This window comes from Molossus molossus, unplaced genomic scaffold, assembly GCF_014108415.1.
Source record: "Molossus molossus isolate mMolMol1 unplaced genomic scaffold, mMolMol1.p scaffold_m16_p_16, whole genome shotgun sequence".
NCBI classification, from domain to species: Eukaryota; Metazoa; Chordata; class Mammalia; order Chiroptera; family Molossidae; genus Molossus; species Molossus molossus.
Genome location: NW_023425351.1, coordinates 319,848 through 344,609, shown reverse-complemented (window position 1 = coordinate 344,609; position 24,762 = coordinate 319,848). Strand labels below are relative to the sequence as shown.

At 43.4% G+C, this 24,762-nt stretch overlaps 1 long non-coding RNA gene across 5 annotated transcripts; it reads right to left on the bottom strand.

Moving 5' to 3' along the window:
- Nucleotides 1-14,169: 14,169 nt before the first annotated feature.
- Nucleotides 14,170-22,211, bottom strand: LOC118631575. Of its 5 annotated transcripts, none has more exons than XR_004959860.1 (4): nt 21,391-22,211; nt 20,854-21,005; nt 20,227-20,391; nt 14,170-14,335 (listed from the first exon to the last, which is right to left on the bottom strand). It is a non-coding gene; the product is annotated as an uncharacterized LOC118631575 (long non-coding RNA). The 5 variants fall into 5 exon arrangements; XR_004959859.1 differs by having other exon boundaries at nt 20,854-21,064; nt 21,463-22,211; XR_004959858.1 differs by having other exon boundaries at nt 21,463-22,211.
- Between the last annotated feature and the right edge of the window lie 2,551 nt (nt 22,212-24,762).

The following is a 24,762-nucleotide window of genomic DNA, read 5'->3' as shown; positions in this document are numbered from 1 at the left end:
GACAAGATTGCCCATTAATGTGTTCTCAAAAACACCTTCAAGTAAAGGCTTCATACAATATTCAGAACTGGACAGGCAGCGGGAGACCTCGCTTTTAACTTTGGGGACTGCTGAGCGGCTGCCTCCAGCATCTACCCAGGAGCTTCAGAGGCTGTTTCTCCTGGAATCAAGTCCTCTGAATCCAACACATGTCTCTCAAACAATGTTTTCTTCTTTAGAGAGCAGATTTTACAACATGATCAAGGGGAGTCTTCTGCTTGCTTTCCTGTGTTCTTCCTGTCTCTCTGAGTCTCCATTAACTGCTCAATTATTGTGTGTATTCAGAACTGTAACAGCAATGGAAGGTGGGGTCTCTATTTCAGAAGAGGTGTTTGCAATCAGTCCTCCAGCCAAGCCGCACTTCTTCTCTAGCCCCAGTGCTAAATGACATCGCTCCAGCTGCACCTTGGAGCCAGTGTCTTTGAGCAAGGCAGCACCTGTGTCTGTTTCTCTGCAGACACAGTCAATCACTTATATTGGGGAGTTTTCTAAAATGCAGACTTCTGAGCTGTGGTCCAGATTTACTACATCAGACTCTGGACATGAGGCAAGACAAACTACAAGACCTCACCAAAATCGTAAGACATGCTTGAAGGTACTTGAATGGTAAAGTCTATGATTACAATAAAGTCTGTAATTCCTTACCTGGAATTCTGGAATCCTAGACTTATGAAACTTGGTGACGTGCAGAATAAAAGTCACCAAAGTATCATATTCAGACTTTAAACTTACACTCATGAGCTGTAAGACAATATATTTTGATGTTTAAATAAAGAAGTAAATCATACTAAATACGATGTGAGAGAAACTGAATTCTTATTAATGATACATGTATAAAAATATCAAATTCAGACCCCAAGTCAGATCAATAAAATCACCCATTATATATTCTTCAACAAGCTTGAGCCCATCTTTCTAATAATTTTGAGATAGAAATATGCATCTGACATATTCCTTCTAGCAAAAGAAACAGACTCAAAAACAAATCTCTGTGATACAGTGTTTTAACGCAAGAGTAAAAATAGGCAAAGGTGTTTTGTGCGCACCAAAGGGAATCAATATCCCTCTGTGACAAAAGTAAGGTCACTGTCAAGAAAGACTTCCTGGAGACGACTCGTAGGGGGAGACTTCACACAGAAAAGTGGGATATATTTCTCAATCTAGACACGAGAGTGAACAGGATATAGAGATAAGAGATGCCACACCATGTGTGATAAATTATGACTTACTCAGAGAACTAAAGAGAAAATCAAATGTCAGGTACTGGCTTAGGCTTGAAACTGGAAAGACAGGCAAAAAGATTATTAAATGTATAATGGAATGTGAAACGTGTGGGACTTTAAATAATTTTTATTCTGTACTTTTCTTCTCCTGGGACCCCAATTAAACATCTGACAGACCACTTGACATCACCCCAAGGTCATAGAGGTTCTCCGTTGCTCAGTGTCTGTTTCTTCTCTGGGCTTCATTTCTCTACACTTTCTGTATCTGTGTATTAGAGTTCACCAACACTCCCTGCTACCGTGTCTCATCAGATATTAAGCCCATCTGGTGACTTCTTTTCCAGACATTGTATTTTTCATCTCTAAAAGTTATACTTAGGACATTTTATAGCTTCCATTTCCCTTCTCATGGTGTTCATGTGTTTTTCTAATTCCTTGAGCATATTTATAATACTCATAAGAAATGTCTCATAGCATTTCATCATTTCTACCACTTTGGTGCCTGTTTCTACTGACTAGTTTTTTTCCTCGTGTGGTCACAATTTTCTTCTTCATAAGTCTAGTAATTTTTGATTGGGTGATAGATATCGTATGCATTTTACATTGTCAGAAACTAGATTTAGGTCTGGTAGGAAGTTAACATACTTAATCCTTTTGAACTTTGTTTTTAAGCTTCGAGGTGTGGGTATAAAATACTCCTCAGTCAGGGTGCCACAAGAGAATTAAACCCTGTTGTCTGAGGTAACACTGCACATAATAAATTAACTTCTCTCTAACACAGTCAGAATGGTTTCATGCCAACCATGAGAGAAACAAGAAAACCATTATTCAAGTCATTTTTCATAAAACCCTGGTTGAGAACCAAGAATGACAATTTAGTGGCAATGCTAAGGTATGAACTCTCTGAAGGCTCCCTGAAGGCCCAGGTATCTAAGAAATACTCATCTCTCTAGCTAATCAAAACTCAAATGCCACCCAGCCCTGCATAAAGACTGGAAACTTTTCAGCTCACAGTTTTCTAGCAGCTTTCTGCCTGGGCTCATGTGGTTTCTTCCTACATGTGCACAGCTTGGTATGTGTGGTGAATGGAAGGTGTTTCCAGACAGATGTCTGACATTCCTTTTCCATGCAGCTTCACTCTGTTATCTGTCATCCCAGTTCCAGGTGCTTGACTTAATGAGACCACTGTGCTCTGCTCAAGACATCCAGAGCTCTTGCATGAGCACTGATAAAAATGAAGATATTAATTATGGTGATGATAAAATAGACTCTGATAGACCTATGTTCCCCCTAGAGCACTGCATTGCCCTGGCTACTGGGAGTACTGCTAGCAGACAGCTGCTTACAGCAAGTTAACCTCAGTTCAGGAGTTGCCTTCCCCAAGGTTATGATTCATTCCCAGCTATAACCTGCACCCCATGACTGGTCAATGCAAGGGTACAGAAGTCCAGCCTCTTGGCCCAAACTCAGGATGAAGCAGAAAAGCCATCCAGTTGGTTCTGGCCAGAGTTGCTAAGTGGTTAGAGCATTGGCCTGCAGTCTGAAGAGACCTGGGTTCAGTTCCCTCTAAGGATATGTACCATGGTTGCAATTTGTCCCTGGCCCTGGTTGGGTCATGCAGGTGGCAGTCACTCCATGTGTCCCTTTCACATCGATGTTTCTCTCTCTCTCTCCCTCTCTCTCTCTCTCCCACTCTATCTGAACAAAAAATGGAGAAATGTTGTCGGGTGAGGATAAAAAAAAAAAAAAAAGCCATCCAGTTCTAGGTCTTGTATTGTTGCTGAGAGCAGCCCACCTCCACTGTGTCATGTGTCCACCAACACCTTTCCTTCCTCTACACACAGGACAGCCACACAAAATCCATGGCACCTGGTGAAATAGAAATTTCACTGAGATATGTCCCAAACAGGAAATTTTATGTCAAAAATTATTCAGAAATGTAACTTAAACTGAGCATCCTGCATTTGTATAGGCTGTCCTGGTGACCTACCCATGAATGTGAGTCCTGAGAACACTCCCTAGTCAGCTCCTCTGCACAGGCTCCAGGCCAGGGCTGGCCCTCCAAGGGAACCGACCTGCACAGTCAGTGAACCCTGGAGTGCAGCCACCTGCTGGCTGGCTGGCTACGAAAAACCATGTCTGGGGAGTGGTGGAATATGAATGGTTACCAGCTGTGTGGGAGGTAGAAGAGGGTAAATAGCCACAGCAATTAGGCAAGAAGAAAAACTGAAGGGATTCAATTTGGAAAGAGAGGACTGAAACTATCATTATTCACAGATGACATAATATTGTGCATAGAAAATCCTAAAGACTCCATCAAAAACCTACCAGATTTAATAAACTAATTTGGCAAAGTGGCAGGATACAACATTAACATCAAGAAATCGACAGCATACAGCCCGGCCAGAGTGGCTCAGTGGTTGAGCATCAACCAAGGGGTCACCAGTTCAATTCCCAGTCAGGGAACATGCTCAGGTGTGAGCCCGATCCCCAATGGGGGGTATGCAGGAGGCAGCCAATCAATGTTCTCTCTCATTGATGTTTCTATCTCTTTCCCTCTCCCTTCCTCTCTCTCTAAAAATCAATTAAAAATTTTTTTTAAGAAATCAATGGCATTCTTGTACACCAATAATGAACTCACAGAAAGTGATACTTAGAAAACAATCCCATTTACCATTGCTGCAAAAAAATTAAGATACCTAGAAATAAACTTAACCAAAGAAGTAAAGAACCTATTTGCAAAAAACAATAGGACATTGAAAAAAGAAATAGAGGAAGACATATAAAAGTGGAAGCACATATTTTGTTCATGGATTGAAAGAATTAACATCACTAAAATGTTCATTCTACCAAAAGCAATCTATAGATTCAATGCAATCCCCATCAAAATACCAATAACATAGTTTACGGACACTAGAAAAAATACTCCAAAAGATTATATGAAACCAGAAAAGATCCCAAATAGCCACAGCAATCTTGAAAAAGGACAGAGTAGGTGGGATCACAGTACCAAATATCAGGTTATACTACAAAGCTACAGTAATCAAACCAGCCTGGTACTGGCAAAAGAACAGGCATATATATGAATGGAACAGGACAGAGAACCCAGAAACTAACGCAACTCATTATGCTCAATTAATATTTGACAAAGGTGGCAAGAGCATACAATGGAGTAAAGACAGCCTCTTTAATAAATGGTTTTAGGAAAATTGGACAGCTACATGCAAAAAACTGAAACCAGACCACCAACTTACACCATACACAAGAATAAACTCATAATGAATAAAAGACTTAAATGTGACTCATGAATCCATAAAAATTCTAGAAGAAAAGGCAGGTAACAAAATTTCAGACATCATACGTAGCAGAATTTTCACTGATACATCACCTAAGGCAAGAGAAACAGAGGAAAAAATTAATAAATGGGACTACATCAAACTCAAAAGCTTCTGCACAGTAAAACAAACAAGCATCAATATAGAAAGGGAACCCACTATATGGGAGAGTATAATTGCCAAGGATATATCAGATAAGAGGTTAATTTCCAAAATATATAGAGTACTCACACAACTCAATAAAAGGAAGACAAAGAACCCAATTAAAAAATGGGCAGAGGACCTAATTAGACACCTCTCCAAACAGGACATACAAATGGCCAAGAGACTTATGAAAAAATGCTCAACATCACTAATCCTCAGAGAGATGTAAATTAAAACAACTGTGAGGTATAACCTCACACCTGCCAGAATGGTCACCATCAACAAATCATCAAACAACAAGTACTGGCGAGAGTGTGGAGAAAAGGGGACTCTAGTAAACTGCTGGTGGGAATGCAGCCACTACAGAAAACAGTGTTTCCTCAAAAAATTATAAATGGAACTGCCATTTGACCCAGTGATCCCACTTCTAGGAATATACCCTAAGAAGACTGAAACACCAATCAGAAAGAATATATGCCCTATGTTGATAGCAGCACTATTTACAATAGCTAAGATCTGGAAACAGCCCATGTATCCATCAGTAGATGAGTGGATAAAAAAGCTGTGGTACATATACTCATTAAAATACTATGCAGCTGTAAGAAAGAAAGATCTCTTATCCTTTGAGATGACATGGAGGGACCTAGAGAGTATTATGCTAAGTGAAATAAGCCAATCAGAGAAAGACAAGTACCACATGATCTTGTTTATTTGTGGAATATAATGAACAAAATAAGGTGATGAACAAATTAGACCCAGAGACATGGAAGTAGGGTGCAGACTGACAAACCTTAGAAGAGGGGAACAGGAGGGATGAATGAGATAAGCCAAAGAACTTATATGCATGTATGCATAACAAATGGACACAGGCAATAATGCTGGGGGGGGGGGGGGTGTGATGGGGAGGAGGTTGTCAATGGGGAAAAAAGGAGAAACATATTTAACAAAAATGAATTAATTAGTAAAAATAAATAAATATTCCCAATTTAAAAAATAATGAAATAAAAATAAGTAAATAAAGAAATAAAACTTGGGTGGTGAACTGGGATACTCTGTGGTAGAAGGAGATGCACCAGCATACAGAATTCATCAGCAATTTGAGAAATACTGGGAATTGAGACAATTAGAAAGACAATGAAATTTGGTGGTTGTTGCTGGAGACAACTGACACTTTGGAAGAAAAGATAATCAACAGTTGTGAGAGAATAAATCGCATTTCATTGCTAAGAGTGAAGGATAGGATTTCTAGGAGGCCAAGAAAAACACCTGGGAAAAGGTGACTCCTTCAGGCCTGAGAGGGCAATCATTTATTTTCCTGCTTTAGGCATATACTAAGATATGCCTTCTTCTTTTCTCATAGGGCCTTAGACTGAAATACTACCCAAAAGCTGAGAATGTCTGAGCTACTGACACGAGTTTCATACAAAATCACGACAGACCAATGGAGGTGAAGCAGTGGACAATGAACTTGGGGTCCCATGGTCCTTTCATATCCTGCAACACCCAGGATATGCCTGCCTGGTAGACACAGAAACACCTGCAGAAGGTATGGCCCAGGCACCCACTCAGAGAAAATATCCTACAAAGTTGGGCAGCATTCTCCAGAATGCAAGACACACATACACGTACATGTCTATGTACACACAATAGCTCTGTGTCCCCAAGAGGCAAATTTATGGATCTCAGAACCAAGGGTAAAATAAGAAACAGTGTCCCTTGGACCACTCCCAGGGAACCACCAGGAAATTCTGCGTTCTGGGCTTTTTGGGTTGAGAAGTCCTGACTCCCAAAGGAGGGACACTCCTGCCAAGGAGAACGGCACAAATCCCCCTGAGCTATGGCTTCACGCGGTAAAGCATCACCAAGCAAGAAGTGATGTCACCATTCTGGACGGAAGTCATTTAACCTGACCATTAAGAGCTAAAGCTACAATACATAATTATCACAGAAACCCTCAGTATTATGTCTTATTCTCCACAGACTTGGAAATTGAGTCTTAAGAAGTGACTAATGAAAACATGCCCACTAAAATATGTCCACATAGAAAACTATGAGCAAACAGCAGGCAATGGCGGCGAAGTGAATGGAGCGACACAGACCATCTCCCAAGACCAAACTGGATTTACAACGAAAATAAAGGCAAACCGTCAGGAAAGGGCAGCCAAAAGACATCTTGGAGGACCACTTAACCAGAAACACCCACTCAATCCTGGTAGGCTTGCGAGGACGGGAGAGGGGACCGAGAGCCCAGGGTCCGCAGCGGCCTGGGCAGGGGCCAGGGAACTCGGCGGGAAGTTAATCCTACCATCTCCCTTGCCACCCTGCACGGGCCCTGGAAACTCTGTAGCCGGCTAAACTCTCCGCTGGAGCCACACAGACTCTCGGGCCCCAGGGAACTCGGCGGGACCAGGGAACTCGGTGGGAAGTTAATCCTACCGTCTCCCTTGCGACCCTGCATGGGCCCTGGGAACTCTGTAGCCTGCTAAGCTCTTGGCTGGAGCCGCACAGACTCCCGGAGAACAGGGGACTTGGCAGGATTAAAGTGGGTCCTCCCTGGTGCATCCAAACCCAGGAGACGGAGCCACAAACAGCAAAACACCAACACCCACTGGGAAAACTTGTCAGACTCCAAAGCCCACTGTGATAGCCAAAATGGTGAGAAACAGAAACAAAAGCCAAATGAAAGATCAAGAGACCTCTACAGAAGATGAAATAAATGAGGTGCAGTTAAGCAAGTTAACAGAACTAGAATTTAGAGCCATGATGTTGTGGAAGCTCAACAGCATGTGTAAGGACATGAGCACCATGAGTAAAGACAGAAATGTTGAAAATAAACCAGTTGGAAATGAAAAACCAACAGGAAGAAATGAAGAATGACATATCAGAAATGAAAAACACACTTGAAGGTCTAAAAAGCAGAGTAGGGGAAGCTGAGGACCGGATCAGTGAATTAGAAGACAGGCTAGAAGAAATCAACCAATCAGAAAACCAAAAGGAAAAAACGATTAAAAAACAGGAAGACAGCTTAAGAGAATTGTGGGACAACTGGAAACGGAATAATATTCGTATCATAGGAGTCCCTGAAGAAGAAGAAAGTAAGCGAGGGCTAGAGAATATATTCAAAGAAATAGTGACAGAAAAATTCCCTAATTTGGTGAAGGAAGAAGGCATTCAAGTTCAAGAAGCTCAGAGAGCCCCAAGTAAGAAGAACCAAAAAAGGCCCACACCAAGATACATAGTAATCAAACTGCCAAAAATTAAAGACAAAGAGAGAATCCTAAAAGCAGCAAGAGATAAGCAACAGGTTACCTACAAAGGAAACCCCATAAGGCTCTCAGCTGACTTTTCACAAGAAACACTACAGGCTAGAAGGGAATGGCATGAAGTAATCAAGGTCATGAAAAACAAGGATCTGAATCCAAGACTACTCTACCCAGCAAGGCTATCATTCAAAATAGAAGGTCAAATAAAGAGCTTCCCAGACAAAAAAATGCTGAGGGAATACATTAGTACCAAACCAGCACTGCAAGAAATGTTAAAAGGACTGCTGTAATTACCAGGAGAAATGGGAAGGAAAATAGAACCACACTAAACAACAATGGCAATAAATAAGTACACATCAATAACCACCTTAAATGTAAATGGACTGAATGCTCCCATAAAAAGACACAGAGTAGCTGATTGGATAAGAAAGCATGACTCATCTATATGCTGTCTACAAGAGACCCACCTCACAACAAAAGACTCACATAGATTGAAAGTAAAGGGATGGAAAAAAATCTTTCAAGCAAATGGAAAAGAAAAAAAGCTGGGGTAGCAATACTTATATCTCATAAAATAGACTTCAGATTGAAGGCCATAACTAGAGACAAAGAAGGCCACTACATAATATTGAAAGGATCTATCCAACAGGAAGATATAACCTTGATAAACATATATGCACCCAATATAGGAGCACCAAAATATATTAAAAAACTATTGGAGGACTTCAAAGGAGAAATCGATAGCAATACAATCATAGCAGGGGACTTCAACACCCCGCTCACATCACTGGATAGATCCTCTAGACAAAAAATTAGCAAGGAAACAGAGACTCTAAATGAAGCACTAGACCAAATGGATTTAATAGATATCTACAGAGAACTACACCCCAAAACTACAGAATTCACATTCTTCTCAAGTGCACATGGAACATTCTCAAAGATAGACCACATGTTAGGGCACAAACTAAGTCTCTACAAGTTCAAGAAGATTGAAATTATAACAAGCATCTTCTCAGACCACAATGGTATGAAACTAGAAATCAATTGCAAGAAGAACATACAAAGACATTTTAACACATGGAAGCTAAATAGCATGTTATTAAACAATGAATGGGTCACCGAGGAGATCAAGGAAGAAATCAAAAACTTCCTGGAAACCAATGAAAATGAGGGCACAACAATACAAAATATATGGGATACAGCAAAAGCAGTTCTGAGAGGGAAGTTCATAGCACTATAGGCCTACCTCAAAAAAGAAGAAAAATCTCTAATAGACTACCTAACCTCACAACATAAAGAACTAGAGAGTAAACAAAAAGAAAACCCCAGAGCAAGTAGAAGAAAGGAAATAGTAAGGATCAGAGCAGAAATAAACGACATAGAGACCAAAAAAACAATTCAGAGGATCAATAAAACAAAGAGCTGGTTTTTCGAAAAGATAAACAAGATTGATAGACCCTTAGCTAGACTCAACAAGAAAAAAAGAGAGAGAACCCAAATACATAAAATCAGAAATGAAAGAGGAGAGATAACAACTGACACCACAGAAATACAAAAGATCGTTAACAACTACTATGAACAATTATACGCCAACAAATTCGAAAATCTAAGCGATATGGACAAATTTCTAGAAACCCATAGTCTCCCAAAACTGGATCAGGAAGAGATAGAAAACTTGAACAGAACAATAACAACAGAAGAAATCGAAGATGTAATCAAGACTCTTCCAGCAAACAAAAGCCCAGGCCCAGATGGCTTCACGGGGGAGTTTTACCGAACATTCAAAGAAGAACTAATACCCATTCTCCTCAAACTATTTCAAAAAAATTCAAGAAGAAGGAAGACTTCCAAACTCGTTTTATGAAGCCAGCATAATTTTAATTCCAAAACCAGAAAAAGACACTACGAAGAAAGAAAACTACAGGCCAATATCCCTGATGAACATAGATGCCAAAATCCTGAACAAAATACTAGCAAATCGAATCCAGCAATGCACCAGAAAAATTATCCACCATGACCAAGTGGGATTCATCCCAGGGATGCAAGGCTGGTACAATATTCGCAAATCCATAAATGTGATACACCACATAAATAAATTGAATAATAAACACCACATGATAATATCAATAGATGCTGAAAAAGCCTTCGACAAAATCCAGCATCCATTTCTGATAAAAACGCTCAGCAATGTAGGAATAGAGGGATCATATCTCGACATAATAAAGGCCATATATGAAAGACCTACAGCCAACATCATACTCAATGGGCAAAAACTAGAAGCATTTCCCTTAAGAACAGGAACAAGGCAAGGATGCCCACTTTCGCCACTCCTATTTAACATAGTACTGGAAGTCTTAGCCACAGCAATCAGACAGGAAGAAAAAATAAAAGGGATCCGAATTGGAAAGGAGGAAGTGAAATTGTCATTATTTGCAGATGACATGATACTGTACATAGAAAACCCCAAAGACTCCACACCAAAAGCTTACTAGACTTAATAAATGAATTTGGCAAAGTAGCAGGATACAAAATTAACGTCAAGAAATCGATGGCATTCTTATACACCAATGATGAACTCACAGAAACAGAAACTAAGCAAACAATCCCATTTACCATTGCGGCAAAAAAATTAAGATACCTAGGAATAAACTTAACCAAAGAAATAAAAGACCTATTCGCAGAAAACTACAGGTCTTTGAAAAAAGAAATAGAGCAAGATATAAAAAAGTGGAAGCACATACCCTGTTCATGGATTGGGAGAATTAACATCATTAAAATGTCCATATTACCCAAAGCAATATATAGATTCAACGCAATCCCCATCAAAATACCAACGGCATACTTCACAGAATTAGAACAATTACTTCAAAAGTTCATATGGAACCAAAAAAAGCCACAGCAATCTTGAAAAGGAAGAACAAAGTTGGAGGGATCACAATACCAGATTTCAGGTTATACTACAAAGCCACCATAATCAAAACAGCCTGGTACTGGCACAAGAACAGGTATATAGACCAGTGGAACAGAATAGAGAACCCAGAAATGGAACCAAGGCAATATGCTCAATTAATATTTGACAAAGGTGGCAAGAGGATACAGTGGAGTAAGGACAGCCTCTTTAATAAATAAATGGTGCTGGGAAAATTGGACAGCTACTTGCAGAAAAATGAAACTAGACCATCAACTTACACCCTACACCAAAATAAACTCAAAATGGATAAAAGACTTAAATGTAACTCATGAATCCATAAAAATCCTAGAGGAGACTGTGGGCAACAAAATCTCAGACATCATACGCAGCAGAATTTTTACTGACACATCACCTAAGGCAACAGAAACAAAGGAGAAAATGAACACATGGGACTACGTCAAACTCAAAAGCTTCTGCACAGAGAAAGATACAATCATCAAAACGGAAAGGCTACCCACTGTATGGGAGAGCATAATTGCCAATGATATATTAGATAAGGGGTTAATTTCGAATACGTATAGAGAGCTCATACAACTCCACAAAAGGAAGACAAAGAATCCAATTAAAAAATGGGCAGAGGAACTAAATAGACACCTCTCCAAACAGGACATACAAATGGCTAAGAGACATATGAAGAAATGCTCATCATCACTAATCATCAGAGAGATGCAAATCAAAACAACAATGAGGTATCACTTCACACCTGTCAGAATGGCCGCCATCAACAAATCATCAAACAACAAGTGTTGGCAAGGGTGTGGAGAAAAGGGGACTCTAGTGCACTGCTGGTGGGAATGCAGATTGGTGCAGCCACTGTGGAAAACAATATCGTGTCACCTCAAAAAATTAAAAATTGATCTTCCATTTGACCCAGTGATCCCACTTCTAGGAATATACCCTAAGAAGCCTAAAACACCAATCAGAAAGAATATATGTACCCCCATGTTTGTAGCAGCACTATTTACAATCGCTAAGATCTGGAAACAGCCCAAGTACCCATCAGTAGACGAATGGATCAAAAAGCTGTGGTACATATACACAATGGAGTACTACGCAGCGGTAAGAAAGAAAGATCTCTTATCCTTTGAGACTACATGGAGGGACCTGGAAAGTATCATCCTAAGTGAAAGAAGCCAAACAGAGAAAGACAAATTTCATATGATCTCACTGATTTGTGGAATATAATGAACATAACAGTCTGAGGAATGGGGTAGTCCCAGAGACGCGGAAGCGGCGCACAGACTGACAATCCCCTAAGGAGTGGGGAGGTGGGGGAGGGATGAACCACAGAACTTATACGCATGTATGCATGAACAGTGGACATGGACAACAATCTGGGGAAGGGGCAGGGAGGGGTTGTGGAGGGGGGAATCAGTGGGGGGGGGGGAAGGAGAATCATCTGTAACAAAAATTAATCAATAAAAAATAAATATATATAAAAAAAAAGAAAGAAAACTATGAGCTTCAGGCAGAGTGAATAGGACCCTAGAAATCGGAAATAGCGCTCAGATGGTCAAATACAAATATTCAAAGGCAATATACTGCAACAGAGCTTTCTGGGGAGACAGCAATGTTCAATATCTGTCTGTTCTATCCAACGTGGTAGCCACTGGCCCTGAGAACCTACTGAGTGTCACAATGTAGCTAATGCAACTGAGAAATCTTCTAATTGTACTTAATTTTATTTACATTCAAACTTAAATAGCCACTTGTACTGGATTAGCACTGACCTACACAAGCCCTGCGTTACTGGATTGAGATGACCGTTCCAAGAAAAGCGATGCAACTCGGATCTTGCAGAACAAGATTTCTAGTTCACTGACCACACTTCTCTTCTCCCTCAAGTTCTAACAAAATTGGACTCACTGCATACCAAGCTCTAATTCTTTGTTTGTAAATCCTTACCTGAATACATTTTTCTGTTTATCATCAGACAGAGTGGGAGGGAGGGAGAGAGAGGGAAAGAGAGAGGGGGAGAGAGAAACATCGATGTGCTAGAGCCACGTTGACTGGTTGCCTCCTGCATGACCCAACCAGGGCCGGGGATGAACCACAACTGAAGTACGTGCCCTTGACCAGAATCGAACCCACAACTCTTGGGTCCACGGGCCAATGCTCTAACTACTGATCCAAACTGGCCAGGGCCAAACTCTAATTCTTCTTGTTTTTTTATCCTCACCCGAGGACATTTTTTCCATTTTTTACTCAGATAGAGCGGGAAGGAGAGAGAGGAAGAGAGAGAAACATCGATGTGAAAGGGACACATCGAGTGGCCGCCACCCACACGACCCAACCAGGGCCGGGGACAAACTGCAGCCAAGGTGCATGCCCTTAGCAGGAACCGAACCCGGGTCTCTGTGGACCGCAGGCTGACGCTCTAACCGCTGAGCCAAACCAGCCAGGGCCTGAACTCTAATTCTTAAACAGAATAAATGTATTACAGACATTGATTAAAGACTTTTAGCAGCCATGCCTATACACAGAGGTCTTGTTACATAGTAGCTAGCACTCAGAGCTATTTTTTATTTTTTGCAACTTCATGGCTGGGCGAAGTCTAACCTTCTTTCTCAAAGCTAATGTGGTGATATTAAGTGAAACAGCAGCTTTCTTCATTGATGTCATTGTTGTTATGCCTGTTTCTGTTGGGAAGGACTGGTTTTATTTTGTTCTTCACTATCAAACTCATTTTTAAATGTCTTCAGCTTACTGTTCGCTGTCCAAACTTCTCCCGAGATTTAGAACAAATAGATTTTCCCAGTTAGGCTGCTCATCACTATTTTCCAAGTTTCCAGTGTGAAACATTAAGGCAGGATGTATTTCAATTTTTCCTTTTTCCTTTTAATTTTCATTAGAAAGAATCTATTTTTGAGGCCACTGCCGAATTGAGACCTCCGAATACTTCATAAGTGTTAAAACCTTGCCAAACCCACAGAAATGTGTGCTCTGCTTGAAAGGAATTGTTAAATAGAATCCTATGACAAATCATTTACCAAAGGGAGAGTGTTTAACTGATTTTCTGGCTCCTCTCCTTCCATCAACTGAGTCGTATTGAAATCCTTAAATTCTGTCCGTGTCACAACTGCCCACAGAATTTCCGGAATTACACTCTCTCTCCAGGGAAGGCGAGGCGAGAGCAAGGCCTCCTGGAGTGTTTCCAAGGCACCACCCACCTCCACACGAGTACTTACCACCTGCCTCCTGCGGCGATGGGAGGAGTGCGGTCCGCACAGGGAGGCCTGGGCAGACGAGCACATCGCTGTCACACAGCAAGGCCACACTTCCACCTGAAGTTCAGGGCTTCCAAGGAGCTGGCTAGTGTTGGAGGCTGCCCACCAAGGGAATCTACGTAGATACTCAACTCTGTAAACCAAGAGCCTGAGTCAGAACCCCGGTTCCACTGCTGAACATCAGACATGCATTTAATACATATGTCCCTCTGTTTCTTCATCCATAAAATAAGGGTGATAATAATATGTACCTTAGAATGTGGCTCTCTTAGTTAAGTAAGTTAGTACAAGCACCTGGAACAGTGCCAGGCACACCAACATAGTAGCTTGTGTTAATACACATTTCACATAATCACAGTATACAAATGCAAAAGGACTTGAAATGTTAGTCATTTCACATGTATATGATCTCTTTCATGATCTCGGAAACACTTTTTACACATACCTTTGGGACTTCAGTATTTACATTCTAGAAACAGCAATAAAATGTTAAGTACTCATTTACTACTGGTTACAAGCAGAATTCACAGAAAAGGGGTTTTCGTGAAACATGAAATTTCAGAAGGAAAAAGTAACAGGAGAAAAATTATATACACGATCAATAAACATGATCTGGTTTTAAGAAAGACCTGAATGTACCGATGTACATCTTGAGAGTGAAGTCCAGCAGCAGCGACAGAACGCTGACGGCAGGCGGGAACAGAAGTCCTACGGAAGGAAGCAGGTGGCCTCTACGCAGGTGAGCAGAAGCCCAGCGGTTCTGCCATCAGGAAACGGAGGCTGGTGGAACAGCTTCCCTCGGGGCAGGATCGAGGTGGGGAGACGGAGGGGGTAGGAAACAGCGATACTTTGTCATCCACTCTTAAACCGCTTGATTTTTAACTATGTACCAATATTGGGGGTGATTGAAATTCAAATGATTTTTCTCAAGCTCAATGAGTCACAAAATAAATTCAGTACGTTTTTTAAATGTCAATACTTTTTTAAAGGCAAGTCTTGATGGAAAGGCACCGTGCAAGGCGCAGCGCGGCGACCGCCGGTATGATCTATCCGCAGATTTGGAAGTAGCTGGGAGAGGATCCTGGAGGTTCTCATCACAAGGAGCAAAGTCTGGAGCTACGTGTGGGGACAGAGGGAAACTGGCCCACTGTGGTGGTGAGCATTTTCAGTACATACAAATAGCACACCGTGATATAGTACACCAGAAACAAAAGCTGATGTCTACTATACCTCAATTAAAAAATTAAATTTGAAACGTTTTTTTTTTATCTTCACCCGAGGACATTTTTGCGTCTATCTTCAGACCGAGCAGGAGGGATAGAGGGAGGAAGAGAGAGAGAGACAGACATCGACGTGAGAGAGACACACTGAGTGGTCACCACGCACACAACCCCAACAAGGGCCGGGGACAAACTGTTACTGAGGTACATGCCCTTAGTGGGAACCGAACCTGGGTCTCTCTGGACCGCAGGCCGACGCTCTAACCGCTGAGCCAAACCGGCCAGAGCCGAAACCATTTTTGAAAAGGTGCTACAGTTTTCTCAGGTCAGGACTATCATCCCCAGGCCGCCGGCCCCCTCGGCACCCCTGTTGAAAGTGAGGGACACGCACTCCTGTCAGGGGTGCGGCACAGTCCCCTTCTCGGCGTGGGGCACTGCAGAGGTACCACCACATGGCCGCGTCTTCCCACAGCTGAGAGCTGTCCACCACTGTTCCCGCACTGCGCGCGACGGCTCCTGGACATACGGATGTGAGCACACGCGGTCAACAGAAGGAACACGGCCTCCAGCCACACAGGCCTCGTTCTGACGTCTTGTTTAACCTTCAAGCTTAAATTAATTTCTCTAACCTGCATTTTCTCATCTATCAAATGGAACTAGTAATTCCTATTATTACAAATAAAAAAATGCATGTAAACCAGTTTGCGGTGTGCATGGCGCACAGTAGGTATTCAATACGTGATGAATATTTTATTATACACACTCCCATGGTATTTGAGTCAGAATTTTGTAATCCAAGTAACCAGAAACTCACAGGCAGGCCTACAAAACTAGGTCATGTTTCCTCTTCAAGTTTAAATGATCATGGCACAGATCGGCTTCCGGTCAGGACAGCGGGCAGGTAACTGCGGCATCGCCTCCTCCACAACCACATCAAAGCTACAGCGAAACTACAACATAACCATCCTTCAGAACTGCCTGAAATCGAGCTGAAGGGAAGTCCTACAGCTACAAAATTCAAGAAGAAGCCACATGGAGACTGGTAGGAGGGCAAAGGCGGACACCCACATGTGACAGATAAAACTCAGGGGGACACCTTGGCTGGGAAGGTCCTCCCTGAGGACTGAGGGGTCCCCGTCCCACACCAGGCCCCCAGCTCAGGGTTCTAGTGCCAGGAAGAGAGTCCCCATCACTTCTGGCTGTAAATCCAGCGGGAACTGAGGCTCGGGGAGGCTGAGGTGGCTGGAGCCCCAGGCAGCTCCTCTTAAAGGACCCGCATACGCACTTACTCAGACTTGCTCCCTCTGAGCTAAGATGGGGGGCAGCTTGAGGAGGCAACAGAGACATACAGGGAAGAACTGAGCTGTATGGCCTCCAGACAAGGGCTGGAGAGGTGGCTTTCTCCTGGGCAGAAGTGCTGGTGGAGGCCTTTGCTGAGCCCTTCCCTGGGGCGGCAGACGCCACCACAGCTGGGCCTCCAGCAACCTGGCTCACACTGGTAGCCCCGCCCTGGTTACTCCCTGAGGGCCCACCCCACCCAACTTTCAGGCCCACCCAAGTCGTTTCCAGTAGCTTTACCATAGGATTGTCTGGGATCCTGCTTCAGAGTTTCCTAAATTCTCTCAACAAGCAGCATCTGGTCTCAGCCAGCCCCATACCTCTCGCTAAGTGGCCCCAGGCCTGGCACTAGAAGCAGCCAAACTTGGTTCACGACTGGGCTTTTCCTGGGCACCTCCAAGTACAGCACAAGAAGCAACTGTCTACAGATCACTTTCTAGCTTATGCCTGGTGACCCCGGGTAGGACACAGGCAGAGGCTGACCTGGCCCCAGAGCCAGCACACCCCGTGGACAGCTTCAGACCACATAGAAGCACCACCACCCAAGCACCTCCACAAGTGACACACTCAGTGAGTGGACTCAGTGGGTACCAGAGCCCTGCTGAAGTAAGTCTTGCTCTGTGTGGTGGGCCCTACACAGCTGATCCTCCAAGGTAGTCAGAGGTCAGTGGTCAGTGGGTACAGCCAGTCCTTGCAGGTGATCAGCCTGAGTAAATCCCCCCCATTGACATGCCAACAGCAATCAACATTCAATTATAACAAAAGGGTATAAATTCCACACTAGGGGTGCACCTCGAGGGCCTAGCTGGGGTGATCAGGGAGACTATACCACTGGACCCTACAGGACACCTACTATAATAGGCCACCCTATGAATCTTAGGAAACATAGCAACTCTACCTAATACATAGAAACAATCACAGAGAAGCAGCCAAAATGAGGAGACAAAGTAACATGTCCCAAATGAAAGAACAGAATGAAACTCCAAGAAAAGAACTAAATGAAATGGAGATAAGCTATCTAACAGATGCAGAGTTCACACAGGTTATAAGGTTGCTCAGGGAACCTGGTGAGACATTCAAGGGACTTACTGAGAACATCAACAACATAAAAAAGGACCAGTCAGAAATTAAGGATGCACTAACTGAAATAAAGAATAATTTACAGGGAATAATTTACAGGTAAGCCAAGAAGCAAACCATCAATTTGGAATATAAGGAAGCAGAAAACACCCAACCAGAACAGCAAAAAGAAAAAAGAACCCCCAAAAATGAGAATAGTGTAAGGAGCCTCTGGGACAAATTCAAGCATGCCAACATTCACATCATAGGGGTGCCTGAAGGAGAAGAGAGAGAGCAAGAAATTGAAAAACTATTTGAAACAGTAATGACAGGAAACTTCTCTAACTTGGTGAAGGAAACAGACATACGAGTCCAGGAAGCACAGAGAGTCCCAAAGAAGATGAACTCAAAGTGGCCCACACCAAGACACATCATCATCAAAATGCCAAAGGTTAAAGACAAAGGGAGAATCTTAAAAGTAGTGAGAGAAAAGCAGTTAGTTACCTACAAAAGAGCTCCCCTAAGACTGTCAGCTGATTTCTCAAATGAAACTTTGCAGGCCAGAAAGAAGTGGCAAGAGATATTCAAGGTGATGAAAAGCAATGACCTACAACCAATATTACTCCATCCTGCAAAGCTATCATTTAGAATCAATGGTCATATAAAGAGTTTCCTAGACAAGAAAAAGCTAAAGGAGTTCATCATCACCAAACCTGTATTATATGAAATGTTGAAGGGTCTTCTTGAAGGAGAAGAAAAAAAATATGAACAATAAAATGGCAATTAATATATATCTATCAACAATTGAATCTACAAACAAAATGAGCAAGCAGAACAGAAACAGACTCATAGATACAGAGAACTTTTTGTTGCTTGCCAGATGAGTGGAGGCTGGGGGGATGGGTAAAAATGATGAAGGATTTAAGAAGTACAAATTGGTTGTTAGACTGATGAACCTCAAAGGGAAGGGGGGAGGGAGGGTGGGATGAGATAAACCAAAGAACTTCTATGCATATGTGCACCACCAATGGAGGCAGGAGGGGGTGGGATTGGGAGGAGGGGGTCAATGGGGAAAAAAATAAACATCTGCAATACATTCAACAATAAAGATGAGTTTAAAAAAAAAATTTTTTTTAAATCATCATGGCACAATTCTCCACAAGGTTAATTACCAACAATGGCACCCAAAAAATGTCCCCAGTTATTTGGGGGGCATTCCAAAGGGTCCTTGCAATTGCCCAAAACACAGTTACCCGGCATGCCTGTCCTCAGTGTCTTGTTCTGCCTTTTATATCTCCCGCCTAGGAGCCGCTGGGGGAGTCTCCCAGACCAGCTGGCCACGTCCGTGATGCCACCAGGCCAGTGCATGGCAGGAAAAAGAAAGAAAAGGCCTCTGTCCCAATTCTGGGCCATTCAATAGCCAAGATTTATTAGTCTGGGAGGGGCAGGTAATTTAAGTTATGGAATTGGGGTTTAATTTCTTTTTTAAATGAGGCAGGTGTCAGTCTGTGTGAGAATTTCTGCAGATGTTGTTCCGGCCACTGGTGAAAATAGGCCAATGCCATGGTGACACTCAGGACTCGGGCGCAGGCTCCTTCCAAAGCAGTTTCATGACTCAAAGTAACCCTGTGGCCCTGGCTGGTGAAGCTCGGCGGTTAGAGCATCAGCCCACGATCAGAGTGAAGGGCTCAATTCCTTATCAAGGGCACCCGCGGACCTTGGTTGTGTGTTTGATCCTTGGCCCCAGTCTGGGTCTGCAGGAGACAACCAATCAATGTCTCTCTCTCTCCTCCTTCCCCTATCCCACTCTACCTAAAAAGACCAATGGAAAATATCTTCGGATGAGAATTTAAAAAAAAAAAAGTGTAGCCACCGATGTGACCCAGCCTGAGGAGTATAGTCAATCCTCATCACTTTCAGATTCCACATCTGCACATTTGCCTCCTCGCCAAAATGTATTTGCAGCCCCAGGAATCCATACACATGGTGCCTTCCTGTAACTCTTGAACATGGGCCTAGGCAGAGAGGTGGAAAATTGGTCAGCCATGAGCATGCCCAGTGGAAGTCAAACGAGGGCACTATGCCTTCTTGTTTAGTCCTGAGAATACAGACACGTCCTTTTCAACGTAGTCGGTGCTGTGCTTGTCACATCATTGTCCTTTCTGTTGGCGATTTTGCCCTTAAACTGCCTATGTTCCCAGGCTCAGGGAGCTGTGCTGCGTCCTACAGAAAAAGCCATGTTGGAGGAGCTTCGTTGAGGCGGGAGTCACTGCTATTGGCTGTGAGTTCATGTGAATGAATCAAAAACAACATTAAACGAGGTTTTTAAACAGAAACACACATTGAACAAGGTTATGGACTGATTGGTTGACGAAAATGTTGTGACCAAAGGCTCCCAGGCACTAACCTCTACTCCCCGGGAAAGATGATTCAGTATTCGCTCATTCCTGGACCTGGTTCAGTATTTGCGAACTCACGTCCCCTGGTTCAGTGTTCACTCATCCGTGTTCCCTGGTTGAGTGTTGGCTAATCCGTGTGCCCTGGTTCAGTGTTCCTGAGAGTGCCTATGTAACTGTTGCGAAGAATGAAAATCTGTTTGTTGACGTAGTTGAGGCCCTCTGTCTGGCTACTAGGGGAATGAGCATGAGACACACACTGTGGGACAGGCCTGCAGACAAGCACCGGGGATCCCGATTCTGCTCGGACAGGGACATGTTCTTGGGAGGCCATGGGAGAGGAAGCCGCCAACGGGCTGAGCCTCAACAGAATGGGGTGTCTGCAGCTGGGATTGCCCACTCATCAGAAATGACCCTCCCCACTTTCCCCAGGGCCAGGAAGGGGGGGGTCCAGGCCACTCAGCCCAGGTCCAGGGGGGCCTCCACACTGGAGCTTCCCAGACCCTGGACATCAGGCCCTGACTCGGGGCGCCCACTCAGGCCTGGAAAACTCCTTCTCAGATTTCCTCTCTGGAGCCTGCACCTGCGAAGTGGGTTTCTGTGTTCCAGTGCCCAGTGTTAGAAGGGTATGGATTTACCTGAACTACATGAGCAGACACAAGTGATACACCGTGGAGCATCGATGAAGTCGGCCGTCAGAAGGTTCTGCAGCCCTCACAGGGCGCTGGGTTGCTGCTCACAAACTCCTCTCGGCATCTGACCATCACCTCTTGCCCGGCACCTCGAATCTCTGTTAGGGCACAGGTCCGCCCGTCTCCACACATGGCCATGCAAACCTGGACCACGGGCCTGACAGGACACATGCACACACACACGCACATACACGTATAGCGATCAGTGCACATAAACACCAGGAGAGGCATTTCTGCAGGACTGCTTTCGGGGCTCAACTCACTGAGTCCCAGGTACATATTGCATGGAGAAGTGAGATCTGACAGACAAACGAGAGTCCGGCCAACTAACGGCAACAGTTCACCCTGTGCCCACCATGTGGTCAGCGTGGCTGCGAGTCAGGCACAGGTGTTTCACACATTGACTCATTAAATCCCACACCCTCATGGGCGGTGACTGCCATAATCCTCACGTAAGACATACGGAAACCGAGGGATACATACATTAAGGAACTTGCGCCCAGTTGCACATCTAGTGACAGAAGAGAGATGTGAGCTCAGGACTCTGGTTCTCACCCTCTCAAAGTTAAGTCCTTAAAGTGAGAGAACACGCGTGGTTCCTCCCTGCAGCTCCCAGCATGACGACCGCACGCCTGGCTCACAAACACAGGTGTCATGAGAATTCTCCGGGGCTGGGATACTTCCAGTGACATCCAGTCACTTTGAAAGGGGTCAAGGAGGTGTGATGTCCATCACCAGGGCGAGGCTGCCATCACAGGCATCTGATGACACTGTGTCTCCACGTTTAGAAAAACACAAGCTGAGGCTTCGCCCGTTTCCTGCCCGGATGATCCCATCTGACTCCAGGACACGACAGTCCTGGTTAAGACAGCCATGGTTTCACGGGTCAGGGGATGTAACTTCTCGATTTGCCGACCACCAGGGGATGTGGGATGAGGAAAAGGCAAGGCACTTGGAGATTCCATGCTCAGGAGAGATGGTACCGTGTCCTGACTGAGGACGCCAGAAACCCGGGGAAGACAGGAAGGCAGGTGGCAAGACAGTAGGCAGTGTTCGTCGGCTGTGTCCCTGGAAGATGCTCGGTGGAGAACGAACACCTTTCACAAACACCACAAAGCACACGGAGGGGGTCCCAGCCACGCTGCCGCCTAGGAAACCCGAACATTCACTCACATCTAGAGAAGCATCCAGATCTGACAGTCCACTCATTTTAAATCTTTCCAAGTGAGAGGAGTCCATGAAAACAGCCCAAACAAGCATGTTTCCTGCTGTGCGGACGGCCGGTGCTGTGGCCTGCTGGCAGCATGTACCTGGGAGCAGCCCCCTCATCCGCCGCAGGGAGCCCGCCGCACGGCCACAGGGGCCCCGGGCGATCGCTTAGTGCTGGGTGGTCTGGGACCCCGTTTACCCTGCACTGCCTTTCTTCCAAGGCCGTTCTCTTCAAGACGTAAAATTTAACATCTGCGAGTAAGAAAACAAGCATTTGGAGTTTGGATACATAAAAGAAGAAAAGTCCATACACAGTGTCTGTCTTTCTCAAATATTGGTCATGTTGTAATGAGTCAATGTTACCATTTACATACTAATATAGAATTACTTTATACAAGAAGGTATTGATTTTCAAACTGCTCTTCCAGAGCCCAGGGTTCGAGGGTGTATAAGGAGCCTCATGGGTGAAGAAAGAAAGGCCAAGAGAACCACTTAGTCAATTTTTAAATCCATCATAAATTACGGTTTTACATGCAATATTTTTTTTTCTTTTATTGATTTTTAGAGAGAGAGGAAATGAGAAGGAAAGAGAGATAGAAACATCGATCAGAAAGAACATCGACTGGCCACCTCCTGCATGCCCCCCACTGGGGATTAGGCCACAACCTGGGCATGTGCCCTGACTGGGAATCGAACCAGCGACCTCTTGGTGCAGGGTCGACGCTCAACCACTGAGCCACACCGGCCAGACACAATGATGTTTTATGGGGAAACTGCTAAAATATATACAAACTACCATTCATAAAATTCTGTTAAAAAAAAAACACTGCACATCCTCATCCACTCTTTACCCCATAGAAATGATTATCGTTGGTTAGTTGTTTCCAAAATGTACCTCAGCCACGCTCAGCTAATGGTTTATGTAATTTAATATTAACTAAAGCCTCAAATGTTATCACAGAATATTTGGCACAATTGGAGATGATATACTCTCAATCTGAAAAAGCCAAATATTTAGATGCCAGTTTCAAAAACAAGAATATTACCTCTCACAATTATCACAGTGAGGTTTTTCTTTTCTTTCCGTAATCATCAGCATGTTTCTCGGTTACTGCAGTTAAATTGACAACTTTCTCTCAAAGCAGTCTGCATCTCCACTAGGTTTTCCAATATCCCACATGAATAGAAATGAGGCATTTGTATCTTGCCACAAAATTAAATTTAGCTCATATGCCTGAAGTTCAAGGGTGATTTGATTTCACATTCATTTGTCTGCAGTATTTCTGTGCATATAAAGTGCTGTTACTTTTTAAAATGTATCTTCCTTGTTGAAAGTATTACAGATGTCCCTCCTTTTTCCCCCATTGACTCCCTTCTCCCCACTCCCGCTTCCCCCCAACGCCCCCACATACTGCCTTCACTGCTCTGTGGTCTGTGTCCATTGGTTGTGCATCCATGCATATTAGTTCTTTGGTTTATCTCTCCCCACCTCATCCTCTGAAGTTTGTCAGTCTGTACCCTACTTCCATGTCTCTGGATCTATTTTGATTGTCAGCGTATTTTGTTCATTTTGTTCTACAAATAAGTGGGATCATGTGGTACTTGTCTTTCTCTGACTGGCTTAGTTCGCTTAGTATAATACTCTCCAGGTCCCTCCATGTTCTCTCAAAAGATAAGAGATCTTTCTTTCTTACAGCTGCATAGTATTCCATCGTGTAGATGTACCACAGCTTTTTATCTACTCATCTACTGATGGACACTTGAGTTGTTTCCAGATCTTAGCAATTAGCTTAGCAGTAAATAGTGCTGCTATGAACATGGGGGTACCTATATTCTTTCTGATTGGTGCTTCAGGCTTCTTAGGGTATATTCCTAGAAGTGGGATCACTGGATCAAATGGCAGTTTAATTTTTAACTTTTTGAGGTAACACCAAAGGGTTTTCCATAGTGGCTGCACCAGTCTGCATTCCCACCAGCAGTGTATTAGAGTCCCCTTTTCTCCACACCCTCGCCAGCACTTGTTGTTTGATGATTTGTTGATGGTGGCCATTCTGACAGGTGTGAGGTGATACCTCATTGTTGTTTTAATTTGCATCTCTCTGATGATTAGTGACATTGACCATTTTTTCATATATCTCTTGGTGATTTGTATGTCCTGTCTGAAGAGGTGTCTCTTTAGGTCCTCTGCCCATTTTTTAATTGGGTTCTTTGTCTTCCTTTTGTTGAGTTGTATGAGTACTCTATATATTTTGGAAATTAAGCCCTTATCTGATGTATCCTTGGCAATATGCTCTCCCATATAGTGGGTTCCCTCCTTCATTTTGATGCTTGTTTCTTTTGCTGTGCAGAAGCTTTTTAGTTTGATGTCCGGTGTATTAATTTTTGCCTTTGTTTCTGTTGCTCTAGGTGATGTATTGGTGGAAAATCTGCTACTTGTGATGTCTGAGATTTTGCTGCCTATATTTTTTTTAAGAATTTCTAGGAATAAATTTAACCAATGAGATTAAAAAAAAAAAAAAAAAACCTGTTCTAGGAACAAGACAGGGATGTCCACTTTCGCCACTCTTATTTAACTTAGTACTAGAAGTATTAGCCACAGCAATCAGACATAAGGAAACAAATAAAAGGGATCTAAATTGGAAAGGA